Here is a 19,330-nt window from a genome sequence, read left to right on the forward strand (position 1 = left end):
AATTTGTACACAAAAATTTCTGTACATAAAAATAATAACTTTTCATGCATACTATTTGTTACACCAAGAGATCACGAAAAAATGTACACAATAATTTGTTCACCGAAAGGAGCTAAGATCGTGTACATTTGGTGCTCTAGCAGTCTTTCTCTCTCAGCGAGAGAGAGATTTAGAGAGATCATAGCACAAAAAGACAGAAAGAGTAAGTCACATGGTACCAGTATGGAGAGTTTTGCGCAATATTCTCATTATCTGACAGTTATTTGCGAATCATCATGGCGGGTGTTACACATGCGGTAGTTCAATTTAATGGTGTGGACACGTGGGTGAGCATAGATTTTCGTGAAAAAAAGAGTATTCAGAGTTGGAAAAAGCAGGTAAGTTTCCCATAAAGGTGTAAAATTATTCAGAAGGCTTTTTATGATGTTTTTTTTGTCTATATCTCGAGAACAACTGGAAATAATTGGTGGAAAGCTGGAGATTTACGACGAAAGCAACATAAGACTGACGCCGGCAACCTTCCCAACATTGGCAGGAAATAAATTTATCCTGAAGCTTGTTTCCTTGCCAGAGCAACCAGGACCATCCCGTGCTCCCCAAGATTGCAGTGAGTTGGAAGTTCATGTAGAGGAGGCACCACCAGATCCCGTTAAGTCACCAGAACTTTTTTACAAGCTCATTGTGAAGGTAATCCGCCACATTTTCTCTTTGTTTCTTTCCATAAGATTTTATTTGCCAACTTCCTGCCTCTCAATTTACACATTTAAATGCTCTAAAATCTGTCCTATTCGAAGTTTTCAATTCAGGGTAAGATTAAAATAGGGGCTCTCCAAGACAGAAGCGCCCAAGCCTCCATTTGCGCCCCATTATGTCCAAGTTTTCAAAGAATGCATTAGACATGATAATTTCAAGCAAAATTTGAAAGTTTTGAAATATTAAATTAAAAAAAATCAAATTTTATCCAAATTTCATTGTTTTATATGTTGAAATTTTAAAATAAAATAAATTTAGTAAATTTATCAAACAATTTTCCCTCCCACTTTTCCTTAAAAATTTTAAAGTACATGTTGAAACTTAGATCGTTTTTGAAATTTTGCGAAATTTCGTATTTTTTACTTGATAAATGAATTTAGTGTACCTAAAAATAATTTCCTATTCTTTTTATTTGAAACTATCTGATGTTGAAATTTTTCGATTTTTTTTGAAAATTTTTAAAAATTCCTTGCTTGAACCAATTATAAAAAAAATAATTTTATATCCCAATTTTCCTTGAAAATTTTAAGGAACCATTTGTTGAAACTTTCAGATTATTTTCGAAATTTTACGAAATTTCGTGCTTTTAATATTAAAATAAATTTATTAAACCTAAAATTAATGTTCTATCCCATTTATTAACTGATATTTTTTACAATCTCAGCTTTTGTTGACACACGTGAAATCTAACCTCTTCAAATCGGGCCCAAATTTTGAATTTACACGTTTTGACATTCATAAATCACGAAAAATTTTCCAAAATTTTATTTCGAATTATTTTGAGAACTAGACGATTTTAGTATGTTGTAGCTGAGGTCGAGACTCTTTCCAACGGTAGATCGCACTCCTCCCTTGATGTTCTCTGACCCGAGCTATAACCAAAGTCTTGACCGGTCTGCTTTTTCTGTGTTTATGAAAGGATTTCGATGAAATTTAAACATTTATTGTATCTAAAAGCAAGATCTTTCTAATAATGGATACCACCCGCCCCTACCCCAACCCACTGTACCCCGACCCATTCTATATCCATATGGACCGGACTCTATCTCTTATGTTTATTAACCGATTTCAATGAACTTTTTTTTTATTTTTTGGCCCCCACTCAGACTATTTAAAATAGAAAATGACCAGTGATAAGCCCAGATAAGCTTATGGTAGCTGAGATTCTTTACATGTGACCTCGAAATGCGTGTAATTCGGGGTGCTTGCAACTCGGAATGCATGAAAATTCGATTGTGAGTTGAATTTTGGGGGTGAAGAATCGCGTCGAGCCAATTATAACCATTTCGACCGAGAACAGTTTACTCGACGCGATTCTTTACTCCCAAAATTCAACTCACAATCGAATATTCACGCATTCCAGGTTGAAAGCATCCCAAGTTGTACGCATTTCGAATTCACCTATAACAAATCTCAGCTACCATAAGTTTAACAGGCCTTACCACTGGTCATTTTTAAATTTTCAACTTTCTGATGTAGAAACTTTTCGATAATTTATGAAATTTTTTAAATTTCTTCCTTGAAGCGATTAAAAAAGAAAAAAAATTATCAAAGAATTTTCTATCTTAATTTTCCTTAAAAATTTTAAACTATTATTTCAGTCCTTCATGAAATTTTGGCTTTTTGTGTATTGCAGGAGCTGCGAGAATACTTTAAGATACAAAGGACTGTGATCGTGAGGGGAGCAGAACTTTTAAAGAAAATATCATTAAATAATGAGGAAAGAAAAAAGGTTATTCACATTATTACGAATCATCTTCTTCTCTTTCGTCCAAATCCAAAAAAATGAAAAATTTGACACTGAATTGCAAAGCTTTAAGGTAAAAACAAAGAAAGAAATGACTGTAAAACATGTTGATGAAATTGAAAATAAGGAGTGTTTCTCGCCTTCCATAGTTAATTCTTATTACTATATAGTTTTCAAAAAAACAATTATGTGATACATAAATTTTTATTTTTAGTCGTAGTAAAATAAATTTAATTAAAAATTATTAAAAAAAAATTTTTTTTTCTTAGGATAAGGCATACAATGGAGGCTATAATTGAAGGAACAGGGACATCATTAAAAAAAAATTAACGTATAAACAGAAAAAAAATATTTTGTAAAATTGTTCGTAAATGTTTGTGAATTCTTATTGGGGATATACGAAATGTTCGTAAATTGTATAATCCGCTAAAAAGATCGTAAATGTATATACTTTTTTTCACTAACATTGTACTAACATGATCACTTAAAGAGCATCACTTATCGAAAAAAATCCTCGTTAAGTGATCTTGTTACGAACAATGTGGGTTATATGATTTACGAACTTTTCGTAAGCCCCCAATAGTATTCACATGCATCCACGAGCAATTTTACAGAATATTTTTTTTCTGTGAAATTTTTTTTTTTAATTTGTCAAAACGTTAACCGCGGTTAAAAAAAAAATAAAACAAGAAATTCACAAAATGTTAACAAACGTTAAAAACTTCTGTACCGAATGTTAAAAAACTGTTTACCAAATGTTAAAAAATTGTGTACCAATTGTTAAAAAATTGTGTACCAAACGTTAACAAATTGTGTACCAAACACTTGCTTAAAATTTTGCCAAACACTTTTTCAAATCTGGACAACCTTCGGTGTAACAATTTTGTGTACAAATTTTTCTGTGTGTTGTAGAGCATTCTGGCATTAAATTCAAGTATTTCTATAGTAGTGAAACAATACCATAATCTACTTGTCTTGAGAAAATTTTGTGGGATTGGTTTTAAGACATTCTCGTATGTTTGAAATGTTGTAGTATTAATTTTAGTATATTTTGTCAATGATTTTAGAGTATTCTTGGCATTCAATTCAAATAACTTTATGGTAGTGAAGCAATGCCATGACTTCCTTATTTTTTTTTAAATAAATTATGTGGGATTGGCTTTAAACTAATCAGGTATTTTCAGAATATCGTGGTATCGATTTTAGTACGTTTTAGGACTATTTTTAGAGTATTTGGCATTGAATTTCATGTAATTTTATACCTTCGGAATATAGATATAATTCTGTGGGATTGACTCTGAAGTGCTCAGGCATTTATAGAATGTATATAGCACTTATCTTCAACCATGATTAGCCGTGAATTCAAGTCATTCAATAACATTGAAACAATGCCATTAAATACCTATATTATTTTCGATTAATTTGTCTAGTGTATTGTGGGATTGACTTGAAAACATTCTCGGACTTGTAAAATATTTTGGTATTGATTTTTGTACTTTGTGGCATTGATTTTAGAGTATTCTTGGCATTAGATTCAAATAGTTTCATGACTTCGAAACGGAATGCCATAGATTTCTTATGTTTTTTGCAGTATTCTTCTGAGTTACTGTGGGATTGGATTTAAAGCATTCTAGCATTTCTGGAATACTATGGCATTGATTTTAGAGAATTTTGGTATTTAATTTCACATACTCTATAACATTGAAAAATTGAAATGAACCTTATATTTTTTATTGGGATTCGCTTTAAGCATTCTAGGATTTGTAATATATAATGGTATTGATTTTAGAACATTATTGGTATTGAATTTAAGGTATTCTATGGCATTAAAATATTGCCTTTAGTTTCTTATTTTTCATTACTTTTACCCAGATGTATTGTGGGATTGGCTTTAAAACCATTTTTTTTTTTATATTTCTAAGATCTGGTATTAATTTTAAACCATCAGTTCACATCCCTCTACTCCATTTCACTGTCCCAGACGAGTACCACAAATAATTTTTGGATTAAAAAAGAGATTTTATAATTAATATTTTAAAAAAATCTTTTGGTATTCATCTGTCTTCAAACTAGAATCATTTCTCCAACTCTGTGAAAAGGTAAACTAGAAAAAAATGGAATAAAGACATGGGATAAAGTGGCCACTAAAGGGTTCTTTGGCTGGGGTTGGGTTAATTTCCTTAAATGACCATCACTAATATGTTGGACTCTATTAAATGTGCCTAAATTAGGGTATAATAAATTTATGATTCTTCCCTTTTTCAATGGCGTTTATTGCATTTTATTGGATAGGTTAAAAATAATTTCATCCACTCGAACAAAAGGGTTTCTTTTTTATGTGATCAACTCTTCAGTGAATTATTGCTTTTCTAACCATTTGCACTCTGTCAGAATTAGTGGAGAAAGTTTTTGAACAAAATAAAATTTTCCAAAGTGTTGATGAGGTTTTTTTTAGTTAGTTTTTTTTCTGTGGGCGGAAATGGTAGTTCTGAGGGCAATTTGAAATCCACGGAACTTGAGGAGATGGGTTTTTTTTTGTTAAAGTCACGCGAGATTGTCCAAAACGTCGTTCCAGCGGAATAAACTCTGCACAGCAGAAAATGGGCATGTTTCCATCTGTACATTCAATCTAATTTCTATATATTTGCACAATTTAAATGGCAATTAAATTGCGTGTTCTCGAATGTTGCTTGGAACAACAGCAGAAAGTTTATTTTTCAATTTTTCCCTTTTGCTTCCTCGTTTTTTTTTAACTCTCCTCCGTTTCCATTTCAATTCTCTTTTGAAGCGTCTTTTGTATTCTTTGCAATTTTTGCGCGCTCTCCTTGCAAAGTGTCAATGGTCGAAAACAATTTCAAAGTGGTGAAATAGGAGGAAAGACTTCGCCGAATGATCGATTTTAATTCAAAGAAAATTTGATTCATCATGTCAAATGTAACTGACAGTTCTGCCAGTTTTGACAGATGCAATAGACGTTTAGGAGGAAATGGGGCTCCTTTGAATTGGGACAACTTTGAAATTGGGTCTTTTGTCCAATTTTTATCTAAGCTTTATCTTTATTTTTATTTAAGCTTTATCATGATATAATTTACACTGGTAAAAATAAAAGGATCAAATTAGATTATATTCCATCGTTTTCAAAAGAATGGATCATCTTTGATCCTTTGACAGGATCACTAGTGTCTCTTGAAATTTTGTATGCACATTTATTAGGATTGATTATGGTTTATCGTACACTTATTACTCATATCATATTTCTCTCGTCTGAGCAAACACCAAAAATAACCTTTTGTCATTGTTTTTATTCGTTTATTGTGGAGTTAAATACGTATCAAAACAGTGATACTTTCAAGGTATCATCGATGATCTTATAATTTTTACCAGTGTAACTTCGCAACTGGTTTGTTGAAATCAAAATAGAAAAACTCGTTGAAATCATTTTGGAAATCACAACTTGTGGTAATTGAAGGGGTTCTCGAAATCCCGAAATGATTATCTCGTACCGTTTGGTTTCCATATAGGTGATCGAATGAAAAAAATGAATAAGCATGAAGCATAATTGTTATATACAGGGGATCCCGGGATAATTCATATCAGAATTATGCATATAATGGGATTATGCATAATAATCCCATTATATGCATTATGGAATTATGCAAATAATTTTTTAAAAATACCTCGGCAAAAAACAAACGATCAGTAAAAAATTCAAAATGGGCAGTAAAAAATTAAAAATGAGCAGTAAAATATCTAATTTTGGTTGGTAAAAAACTTAAATCTTTACAAAAATGGTCTTAATTTATATATTTAACATTTAAAATATTTCCATATAGAGTGAAAAGCCATTTATTTTCCCTTTGCCAAAATTTGGACGATAATATAAGTGTTTCAAATTTTTTTGTTACTGATCAGTTTTAACTTTTTACTGCTCATTTATTCAATGCCAAATACCTCCAAATGTATGTCATTTTTTGAAGCGGTAAATTTGAAATGTACTTCTTTCGAATAGTTGACGCTAAAGATAACTCAAAAAATTGGCGCTAACAATATTTTGTAGGGTGGAATCACCACTTCTCGCCAGTGTGCCCCATTTCTCGTCACTTATATTGAAATCGCTATTTTTCGCGATTTGTGAAATAAATGAGCCGCAAAGTTCTTTGTATTTTTACTGCTGCTGTATAGAGTCGAATAATAACTATTATTCGTTTTGGTTTTACGATTTTGAGCATTTTTTAGTGTAATATTTTTATCAAGTGCATCGAATCCAATATTTCTTATCAAATATAATAAGTGTCATCAAATTTTCATCAAGCAAAAAATACCTTTTTGAATCAATGATTTGTCCATTGAATATTTAATTACACTTGTGGAATGCATAAAATTTGTATTTAGTTAATTAAAATTTCATTTTATATTATTTTTATATAAAAATCAGGCATGGCGAAAAGTGGTAATATTTTGCAATGATTTTACCACATGGCGCCACCTCTTTTCAATAGGCAACGCTAACTCAGATAACCTCAGACTCACAGATTGTCAGTTGTCAAATTAATTCGTCTTTTTCCTAAACATGGTGATAAGTGGTTAATCCACCCTATGTATTACGGCGTTCCTGGAACCTATTCGAAAACTATGCAAAATCCCAGGACCAGGACACCTTGTACACTACTCTGAGAAGAAAAGTTTTGTTAAGCAACCAAATGGTTCTTGTTAAAATTTTATCAAAATGATGTTCCTTACCAATTTGACAAAATTATCCCACATTCAACATACACAGAAGAAGAAATTTTGTAAAAATGCTCGTAGATGTTTGTGAATTCCTATAGGGGAGTTACGAAATGCTCGTAAATCGTATAACCCACAAAAATGTTCGTAAAAGTTTGTACTTTTTTCACAAACATTGTTCGTAACATGATCACTTGATGTGCATTTTTTGTCTTTTTACAAACATTTGTTCGTAAATGTTCGTAAACACACAAAAAATATTCGTAATTTTTTTCAATAGTACGTAAATATTCGTAAAATGTTCGTCAGGCAAACAAAAACTTACGAATAAATGACAAAATTTTACGAATATTTTTTTTGTGTATTTACGAACATTTACGAACAAATGTTTGTTAAAGTACAAAAAATGTTAGTCAAATAATCATGTTACGAACAATGTTTGTGAAAAAGTACAAACTTTTACGAACTTGTTTGTGGGTTATACGATTCACGAGCATTTTGTAACTCCCCCATAGGAATTCACAAACATTTACGAACATTTTTACAAAATATTTTTGTATCTCTATAGAGAGGCATCCTTTTGACAAATTATTTAGCTGGGTGCCTATTTGACAAACCTCATCCATATTCTGTATAGAAGGCCATTCTTTTGACAAACTTTTCTTGTTAATGTGACAAACCTTTTGTTCAGAGTACAGATTCAATAACGAATGCTTAAAATCTTACGGACCTGGAGAAGCACATACGAAAGTATTGCAAAATTAATGGATTATATTCGGTGCTCCTTTTCTGAGTTCGAGCAACAAAAAGGGCACAATGATGCATGAAATCGGTGGCCAAATGTGTGGGGGACTTACTGCCTATTATTAAAAGTGGTGTTGCGATGCAATTATTGCCCAAGTTGAGTGATTGGCGGACAGAGTCAGTGAGCAATGAGTACGCAACATATGAAGGAATAAATTGCACCGTGAAAAGGGTTAAAGTTTAGGTTTGTTCAATGGGTTTATGCGCAATTCTTCCTCTTTGCCAACATGTGCTACAATCCAACGGAAATTGATGATGTGAGTTCCGTGGCGCACTCGTTTGGAGAGTATGGAAAACAGATGGATTTTCCCTCTTTGTGCCAGACACAAACCCACCATTTTCCACTTTGCCATCTATGAAAGATTTGAGGGAAATTCAAATGTGGAAAATCTCCCTTAATTAAAGCAATTAACACTATTCACGTAGTTGAAGAACTTTGCCTAAAAATTCAATGGATTCAGAGGTTTTAGGAGGGAAAGACATGTGATATCAATCATTCAGATGGACGAAAGAAAAATGGGAAACATCTTGAGTTTGTGGGTGGTTCGTGGTCTTTGTATTTTTCACCCTAAAATCTTGTCTCATGAATTTTTGAGGGTGGGACACGGGCTACTTTAGCACTTCATCAAATAACCGTGACGATTGACTTGGGTTTCGTCCTCCTGGACTTCTATCTGACCATTTGCACCAGACACTCTGGAGACCTCACACATTTTGTCACGCAATGCCTCTGGAGACAGGAAATCCATCCTCTTTCTGGCTCTTTCATCCTTTTTCATGATCACAGATATTGTAGTGGTATACTACGGTCAGTGTGGTCTTAGTTCTTCGATCGACAAAGAAATTGCATTGACACAATCTCGGTTACGAAAATTGCCAGTAACTAAAATCGGTCAAATAAAGACTCGCAGAACGACCGGACCGCTCATAGGGGAAGTGCCCATGCTTTACAAGGTCCCAAGCTTCATAATGACTAAGTTTTTCCTATATTTTCAATATATGTGATTAATTGGACCTATATTTTAAAAACTAGGAGACAATGTCCTGTTTTTAAAATAAATTGCGGAGTCATATTTATTCCGAAACATTAAAAAAAATTTAGTCATTATGAAGCTTGGGACCGTGTAAAGTATGGTCACTCTTCCCTATCGTAGATTAACTATTTTTACTGCTCAAGCTCTACAGAAAGAGAGCAGTATAATATCTCGATTTTGAATTTTTATTTTGACTCCTTATGGCTCCGGCACACCTTTTAGACCAAGAAAATTTCATGAAATCAAAATTCACATCATTTTCTTTCTCATACGTTTTGCATGTGTCTATCTCATTCTTTCGTGCTCAAAATTAGATTGACCTAAATTTAAATGGATCTGATGTTTAAATGAAGAAGAAGAGTCCGAAAGAGTGGGATAGTTATATGCAAAAAGTTTGAGAAAGAAAGATGCGTGAATTTCGATTACATGAAATTTTCCTGATCTAAAAGGTGTGCCGGGGCCATTAGCCACTAATTTTGATGGAATTTTGGATATCTGAAATTCATGAGGCCAAATGGTTAGAGATAGGGTAAGTGTGCCAAATTTCCGCATAGTTGCATACAAACGCCAAAGTCTTAAGTTTGAAATGCAATATTTTTAATACAAATTGAATTTTTTTGTTACTTTTTTTTTAAAGGAGTGTTCCTTAGAACCTTGTAGACAGTTTATCGTCTTTATTTTCTTTATAATTATATTAAATACATTTTAAAATGAATAAAAATGTAGACATAGCATTGGTGGCCTATTTCGGCCACCTTTATTCTCATAATTCCTTGTCCTTCCGAAATTCTTCCAATGCTTTTTCAGGTCATCTTGCTCGTCGAAGCGATATTTTTTTGTTATCATTTTGCATTGTATAATTTCTAGAGTAGGCAAAAACTAAAAAAAATTAAATTTGAGGAACAAAAAAATGTGGCCGGAATTGCAAGCTGTGCGGATTTTGGAACACTTATCCTAGTGTTCGTTTAAACTCGTTCAACATCAGAAATTTCCTGAGCAATACAGAAAAAACACTTCTATTTCGATTAATGGAGAAAAACATAAAAGATAAACTGAAAATTTTATGCAATTTTTGGAAAGTCCAAAAAATATCATCTTGAAAAGATCATTTGAAAAAATTTCTTATTGAAAAAAGAAAAAAAAGAAGAAAACTAATTTCTGATATGAGCTTTCTGCTGGAAGAATAAATCTATTGAATGAATAATTCAAAGTTTCAACCAATATCCGTTAGGTATTTTTAAATATTATTAAGATTATTTAAATACTATTAAGTAGTCAAGTAAATTAATTAAGTAATTAAAAATCAAGTTTGAAGTGATGAAATCGGCACGAAATCGACAGATCGGAATGAGATCGACAGAACGGCACCATTTTTTAAAGAGATCGGCACTCGAGTAAACCGTGAGCGACACAGTTATCTTTTTTTTAATTTTTTGGATATGAAGTTACCCAGGCGAATATTTTCTCCTTATACGAAAATACTGTTGATTCATTCCTAATAGAGTTTTTGCAAAAACAAAGGTTAAAAAGGCTCTAGAAATCATTATTCTTGACCGAATGAGAACATATTTGGGCTGATTGGAAAGGCCTTGGAATTTCTGACAAAACTGTAAAAACTGAAAGACTGAAATACATTTTGTTGCTTTTTCCTCACTTCGAGAAAAGTCATGCAAAGTTTGTGCACGAAGGTTTACACGAAAATTTTGACATCGCGTCGATTTTGATAATATTTTTCTTTATTATCATTTCTAAATTAAATTTCGTATGGCTAATTAATTTTTGATACACCTACACTATTAAAATCCCATTGAAATGTCAAAAACATGTTTACAAAACAAAAATTATTGTGCGTTGGGCATAAGTCTGAATCGGAATTAAAAAAAAAAACTGGTAGCCTCTAATTTTGTACAAACCTGAATGTACATTAAAAGAATCACAGCTTCCATAAGCTTATACAGTCTTACTGCTGGATTTATCCCAAAGAAATTCTTGACGATCTTGGCGGGAAATCCTCAAAAAGACTTTTGCCTAGCCTCTGGCGTTTATCACTTAGGTTAAATCCCTTCCTCCATGGAACTATTTATAATCTCGAGGCGCGTTTAACGATCACAATATCTACAAAATGAATTTCACTGCAATAATGTTTTATTGCGGGATTGTTTTAATAGAAAATTCCCCATCCACGTGGGTGGCATTTTGAGTCGTTCTCTAACATCGGAATTACTCACATTTCAAAACAACAAAAGTCATAATCCTCATAGTTTTCATTTCCCTGGCTCTGCATTTGTGAAGAAAAGGCTAATTTTAGCTTAAACTGTCTTCTTTATTTTGCGCTTCATTAAATTTTATGACTGATTTTTTTTTGTAGTTAGCAAAAGGTCCTCTCAAATTTACCCCTTGTTTGTCCTTTTGAGGAAATTTTCACCGAAATTTTCCTCAATTTTGAGGGGTTTAGAGTCAAAGGGACCAAAGGGTGTCCATTTCTAAATTGTTCTAACAATTTAGAATATGAAGTTTAAATTTATAGTGTTGAGATGTGGAGGATGCGTGGGATGATTCACTCGAAAAAGTTGCAACGGTAAGTCTTACCGGGCTTGTGGTTCATGTGATTCTTTTCGTTGGAATCTTCATTAACTTATTCGAAGAGTTTTATTATAAATGGTAAGTACTTTTTACTGATCGAAATCAGTAAAAATACTTTATTTTTTCTCCTCCAAAACGAGGACGACACGATAAGTGTCGAAAGCTCCGGTAAAATTGTGTGTTTGATTCATAGGATTTGATTAACAAATTCAGACGCTCACCGGAATGACAGATTGTCCTGAAAAACCTAGCTCATTCCTAATAACGTTTTTTCAAGATCAAAGGTTAAAAAAGCTCTAGAGAGCGTATTTCTCATCCGAATGCTATCATATTAGGCTCGTTGGAAAGGTCTTGGAATTTCTGACAAGTTTAGTAACAGAGATAGTAATAGTAATATTTATTCAATCACAAAAATAGGCTTCATCCCTCTTGCAATTGTGATAAAGAAAAAAACAAGTAAAAAAACAGCAACAAAAAAATAAAAATTAAAATAAAAGAAGGATTTACAATACTATAAGAAAAGGTAAATGAAAATTAAATAATAGAAAAAAAGATCTAATAAGTATGAATGAGTTCCAATCGGTTCTAAACCGGTAATGAATCGGCTCACATATAGTAATTACAGTACGACTCCAATAGAGTCAACAATTTTGATTTTTATATATTTGCAATATTCTAAGTTAATAATTGTTGTAGTTACTATTTCATTCGTTAAGAATTGTCTCAGGTTCTTAACGAATTATATATTAGTTCGAATTATATATGGTTCAGAAATATATATCACTCGGAAGAGAATTAAACAGAATGACGCCTTTTAAAAACTCTCTATCGATATAGGTAGTCACCTTGAACTTTAGTCACTATGAGTCCTCGAACCCTGGCCGAATCCCCCTAACCAGAAGATACGAAAGGTATCCAGGACATCCAGAGATCCAGCAAATGGAATAGCAATAACACTGCTCTCACTCTCAGACTGTCAGATTCTCCTTTCCATCCTAAAACCAATTATTTTACTCCTAAGATATTTTGGGAAATGTTTTGAGTGATTTAAAAATCGGTTCTAATCGGTTTATGAACCTGTGATGAATCAGTTGTGAACTGATAAGTATATTTTGTCCGAAAATCAATTTTATTACTCTTAAAAATTATTTTATGGGATCTTTTGAGTGATTTACGTATCAGTTTGAGAACCGGTAAAATGTAAGTGATGCGAAAGCACGTTTGTTTTGAGAAATAACATCTATGTCACGAGTTCGAGCACTTCGCAAAACCTGGGGATACTTCGCTACCCCTTTTATAAATATTTTATTATTTTTAAATATTATAAATTAAAATTACGATTAGATTCTCACTAATTATATTTACTAAATTAAATTTACTGTCCAAGTAGCCTTTTAGATTGATATTAACTTAAAAAAATACATTTAATTAATTTGGTATCGATTTAGTGTTAGCGAAATGCATAATGGACCCAAAAGAGAAGCCTAGGTATAGCGGTTCCAGCGGTTTAGCTACCACCGGTTTCTTTGAATCTAACTCTTAGTATTAGCGAATCTTTACCCAAGTAGCAATATATTACCGAAAGCTTTAGTGGTACATATATTTTTTAGTAATGTTTATTTTATTAAAGCGTTCTCCAAATACAACAAAAGGGAGTGCAATAAACTTTATGAGGGGTAAAACAAAAAACTTGATCTTAGGTATCAACCTAAATTCATTCCAGAATCTATAAAAGCAGGAATAAGTCTGAAGGTATCACCCTTGTGTGCCTTCTATTCGATCCCTCGTATGTCGCCAACCGACCAGTGAGATCATTCGGATGCCCAAGAAGTCTGTTAGTGGTACATATGCTTCTAATGTTTTAAGAACTCGATGTATAAAATTCTTAGACACATTAATTTAAAATTCTTTTGTACCAGTCCATATGAACGGATCACTTGACCTCTAGCTTCTTCAATTACAATAGCCGTGTCTTCTGAAAGACTCCCATCCTCCCCATCCTAAAACAGAAGGATGGCATGAGGAGACAACTGCAACCCATTCATTTATCCCTTATTAAATTTACATCCAACGAAGGAGAGAGCACAATAAATATTAATGATAATAACCGGGGAAGAAGTTGTGTCCTTTGCACATTTTCTCCCGGCGATGTTTGGAATGTCCATGTGTGTTATGTGGGTGTTTTCCCGAGGACAAAGGGTAGAGGATAGGGGATTTTTCATGTTGAGAGAGAAAGAGGGTTAAGTGCTCAGCAATTTGATGTATCCGAGTAATTTGAAACACTTGGACCTCTTGGACCCCGACACAGCACACGAACCAGTAGCCAAAGTCTCACGTGGAACAAGAGAATCTTCCTTTTGTGCCTCTTTTAGAGTGTTAAACCCCGAGGATTGGTTTTGTTACTCAAAATGACCAAAAATTTTCCCCATTTCACTTCGGCGTCCCGTACCATCGCAATTCTCCGGTATGTTCTGTGATAAATTAAACAAAGTAAGATGGGGTGGTCACACTTTTGCCACCCCTGGGGAGTTGTTAGAACACATTTGTCGAAAAAAAAGGTACCTAAAGAGGGGCCACTGTGAAAAGCTAAAAGTCAGTTAGGCTGAGCTAAATGGTGGGATTCCATTTTTTGCACTTCTTGCTTCAAAAGAGAAACACTCTCTCAGAGAACCATGTATACACATGTAGAATGAGCTTTTTTCCACGCAGAGCTTTATGACTTTCATCCTTCCATCCGAAGCCTCTCAATACCCAAGTAGCAAAATATAGTAAGTTTTATGGAAATTTTCCGTCAGATTCTAGTCATATAATTTGCTTATGCGTCATACTTTAGGTAAAAATTTAATTCTTGTGAAAAGAATGTTTACCGACGGTATGTATTTATAGAGATACAGTACGACTCCGATAGAGTCAACAGTCAACTCCTAAAAAATTTAAACACTGTGAAAAACTCTGTAAAATTCCAGGTTTAATGTTAGACTTTTAAACTAATTTTGTTAAGTAAGAACTTGAGAAATTTTTAACAAGTGATAGTATCAACAACAATTAAAAACTTAGAATATTGCAGATATAGAAGAATCAAATACGTTGACTCTATCGGAGTCATACTGTATTACTAAGCGAAGGTAAATTTTCGGTAACTAGAACGTCGACTATCAAGTATTTCAGTGAAATCACTCACGAAAATCGGATCGAACACCAGTATCTACAGAAAATAGAGGATAGATGAGGTAAATTCTTAAAATTTTCGTTATTCGAAATAATGTACGTTTGTTCCTGAGGAGAATTTACGAAATATTTGAATAAAGATACACGGATATGACCTGGTGCTTTTTCTTTATAGTCTCCTAGGAGGACAATATACAGGAGTAAGAGTACCAGGTCATATCCTTTTATTTTTTATTTAAACATTCCACTAACCGTAAAGAAATGATCAATTTACGAAATATATACCTTATTATTACTTACCATTTATTTTGTAAATCTTTAAAAGAATACTTCTGATAATCTTAGATTTTTGTTCACGCGGTATTTCAAAGAAAAATTCCATTTACATATTTTTACTCTGGATTCCGAAAAGGTGTCGATTGATAGTCACAAGTAAGTCAAATTACGGTAATTAAAAAGTATCGTAGTCATAGTTAAGATACCATGCTTGGCATTTTAAGAATTAAGTTGGCTCTCAGCTGTCTCATATCTATTAAAAAAAATTCATATCCAAAGAGTAATTTTTCTGACTAATATTTTCCTTATTAAACAATTAAATATTAAACTAAGGTAATACGTTTTGGCCTTGAAAATCAATTTAATTCTAACGAAAGTTAGTCTACATTAGTAAAGCTATTTTCACCTAAAGTTATTTTAAAAAATTAACAGTTACCTCTGTCCTAGGTACGAATTTTGTAAGAAAATGTTACTCGGGTATCTCACCCACATTTTTTACCACTTGTTATCCTGTTGTTGGTGAATGTTGGACAACGGAGAAAAAAATAGCCATCCTCGCATTCTTCTGTAATTAATTTCCAACAATTTCTCCAACAAATCAAAAATGTCATGTAAGGAAAATAATTAAACAACCCTCAATGGATATTTTAAACCCATCTCTGCCCCCTCTGTCTTTCTTCATTTTAGCTCTCGCAAATGTGTTTGTGCGAGGAAAAAGGACGTTTATCATCCTGAAAAGTGACCCCAGCATTTAGTAACACTCCCGAAAGGGATTATTATTAGTAAAATGCAGACAAGAGAATTCAGTATCTCGTATTTCGCAATCTATTCTTCAGAGGAGATGTTCTATTGCTGGGGATGAGAGAGTTTAGGATATAGACTGGCCTTTCCTCAACCTCATGAATTGTTTTAAAATTTAAACTTCTCGAGGGATGGTGAAATCATTTATTCTACACACTGGTAGTTAAATCTATGGTAGCACATAAGAGGGTTTTTCTACAGTCTGCTTCTCCCTGTGATTTATTAATTGAAAATTGGCTTAGTACTCTCCGCAGTTTCTCTTAAGGATTGTGGGCTTCTCAAACTTTTGCGAACGTATTCGTCTATGAGTATAACTAGGATAAGACTTTAGGAAGTCTTAGCGGTAACTTCAATCTTAATATTTTTATTTTGAGCTTTAGATTTGGGATTGAGTTGGAATGCTATTCGATCTGATCTTATTCAGGCCAATTGTGGTGGATTTCTTCATTCGCCCGTGGTAGGTTCCAGTTCCGTAGGTGGTACGCCACATTTTCCTCCTCGTAAGTAAGGACGAAAACACCTTCTCTGTTTCTTCAGGCGTATATAGGGCTTTAGGGCGCCACCCGGTCTGATCTCGTGAGCGACCTTATTCTTTTCAGACCACTGACAACGGATGGTAGGTTCCCGTTTCGAAGATAGTACGCTACCATTCCTCTTCGTAAGTAAAGGGACAAAAGCACCTTCTCTGTTTCTTAAGACGCACTCAGGGCTTTAGGGCGATATCCAGTCTAATGGCGGGAGCGGCCTTGTCCTTTTCCAGCCAATGATAACGGATCTTTACACTCACCGATGGTAGGTTCTCGTCCCGTAAGTACTACACCACATTCTTGACGACGAGGCGTCATTTGGGTGCAAGACGATAGGGATCTTTCAGATAAAAAGACACTCATTTTGACCTTTATTATTCCTTTATTACTCAAAAAACATCTGAGGCCTGAGTGCAGACGGCGAGGTGGCAAGGATGAGAAACTTGTGGACGGTGAAGATGGAGAGACTGCTGCATAAGGCGGAGCCGTGAGTAGAGCTGGAAGGCGCTTGTATTGATGCTGCTGATCGCCGTCAACATCTAATCTAATCTAATCTAAGGCTGATCTCAGGGAGACCGGACATCCTTGATGGCCAGGAAAGGGCGTAACAGTCTCTACACTTCCCGGAAAACAGCCCAGCACCTCCGGTCCCAGTGCGAGATTTTGGCTTTCTGTTTTCTTCTGGGATTTTCGCATTTCGGATTTTGACCGGAACCCAGCTAAAAAAATAATAATTCACTAAATATGTTTCTGACGCTTCTAGATACAGCCGTTTATAAACAGTTTAATTGTTCGTAATGTTCGAACATAACAATTTCAACGCCAAAATGTAAGGTAAAGGGCACTCAATCAACCGGGTTCCTCGACTCGACCGGTGCGGTGGGTCAATTTTTGAATGTTTGATCGGTTTTATGGTCAATTTCTGAAATTGTCACTGATTCATATTATTTATGTAATAATAATAATTGTCCTATTAATGCTAGATCATACGCTAAATATTAAAGCAATTGAATAAATAACTTTGCCGGTCGAGCGAGGATATTCTCAATGAATAGCCTTATAATTTCGAATTAGATATTTCGAATCAAAATCTTCTTGATTAAAGGTGTTTTAATAGCTAAAATATCAAATAGAAGGGGAAGGTAGGGGTACTTTGAGCAATGGGGCTTCATTGCTATACAATTTTTTCGCATTGTTTCTAAATGAAACTGGGTTGTAACCTGATTTAATTTATATAAAAAAAAATCGTTGATCTAAATTTAATTATGGCAAGGCCTAGCTGTAGTCCCACAATGTAGTCCCACAGCTCAAAGTAGCCCCACTTCCCCCTACAAATATTTTAGAAGAGATTTTTTCAAAATTTTAAATTAGTCTTTTCGTTTATCTCTTCGGAATTATTTAAGTTTGTACAAAATCGTAATGAAAGAATTTTATTTAGCACTTACTAAACTCTCCTTCCTTGGATCAAATTATCTCCTGAATGAGGTACCATTTCCGTGTAAAAACTTTTAACTCTTTCCTAAAATTCATTCAAGCTGTCTAGTTTAAAATTAACCTTTAAAAGTTTATCACAATGGGTTTTAATTGTTATGTATTAGGAGTCCAGGGGTTGATGTGGGTGAAATTTGAGGAAAATAATGTCCTTTTCACAAAATTTTAATTGTGACTATTTTCATCAAAAGTTTCCCTCCCAAAATGTCTGTCTCTCATTTAAACTTCCCATCCTCAACAACTATCTCTGGTGCATGTTTTCCTAACAATAAGCAAAGTTTCGATTTTCTGCTGACTCTTCAACCCCTTCAGTCCGGGTTTTTTGAGGGTGGAAAGGGCTAAAAGGGGGGTAGGATAAAGAGATGGGTATATGGGAGTTTTTATTGTGCTATGGAGGAGTGGGAATATCTCCTGGGTTGAATGTTGAGGAATGATGGGGTGAATATGTTAAGCCGGACAGTAGGAATATCGTGGGGAATGATAAATTTCCAACTCTCGAGCATTTTCCTCGAACCCTTTCTCTTGAGTGATTGTGCTAAAATTGATGTTGAGGGTGAATGAAGAAGTTGAGGGTGTGATAGTTTTATATGCAACAAAATGCCCCATACCCCATTTAAACTGGGGTAAAATTTGGAGACACCAGGTTCTTTAATGATAATTCCAAACCCCTATCCACCCAATGTCTTTTTGACAAATACTCCTTGGCATTACCAGAAGCAGTGTTAAGACGTATGAGTAGCAAAGTACAAATGAATTGCTGGAAATTTAGCAAATGTGGATGATTCCCGCATGAGGGTGGTTTTCCACTTTTATTGTACATGGCATATTTAGAGGGTTATATGCGAGAGTTAGGAGTAAATTTTCGTGCTATGGAGATGTGTTGGGCAATTTTCATTAGAATCTCTATTGTTTAAATGCGTTCCTGTTTGTATGTCAAATTAATGAGCTTTGTTCACTCAGTCGTTTCTTCTTCACATTTCACTCTCGTCGTCCTTAACACTTTTTCAAGGGAGCTTTTGGTGGTACGAGATTCATGAAAAGACTTTTATGGAGTGTGTTTACAAAGAATTTTAATTAGGTTCTTGTTTTGTGGTTTTCACCTGCAGAATAAAGGGAATATTTTAGAAAATATTTTGCTAGATTTTAATAAACATTGTTTTTCGTATTGCATGCAAATAAGTACTCATTCATTTAAATAAATATTAAATCACAAGCCTCTACACATTTGGAACACTTTTCAGAATTTTGAGGTTTCTACCTACAACAATGGACACGATTTCCCTCAAGAAATCGATTTTTGACGAAAACTACTCCTATTGAGCCTAAACAGAAGTAGATTTTGATTCTCCAATAGTGTCTTGGATGAAAGGTTACTGGAACTCTATTTGTACAAAAAGTCGTTGATGTTCGAAGAATTCAAA

The 19,330-nt window shown here is 33.7% G+C and overlaps 1 long non-coding RNA gene across 2 annotated transcripts; it reads left to right on the top strand.

Annotated features, from left to right (window-relative positions):
- The first annotated feature begins 284 nt into the window (after window positions 1–284).
- On the top strand, window positions 285–2,835 carry LOC129806184 (uncharacterized). 2 transcript variants are annotated; one of them, XR_008752154.1, is made up of 4 exons: window positions 285–377; window positions 449–687; window positions 2,390–2,573; window positions 2,770–2,835. It is a non-coding gene; the product is annotated as an uncharacterized LOC129806184 (long non-coding RNA). The 2 variants fall into 2 exon arrangements; XR_008752153.1 differs by lacking the exon at window positions 2,770–2,835 and having other exon boundaries at window positions 2,390–2,628.
- The last annotated feature ends 16,495 nt before the right edge of the window (window positions 2,836–19,330 follow it).

Source organism: Phlebotomus papatasi, chromosome 3 (genome assembly GCF_024763615.1).
Source record: "Phlebotomus papatasi isolate M1 chromosome 3, Ppap_2.1, whole genome shotgun sequence".
Classification (NCBI taxonomy): domain Eukaryota; kingdom Metazoa; phylum Arthropoda; class Insecta; order Diptera; family Psychodidae; genus Phlebotomus; species Phlebotomus papatasi.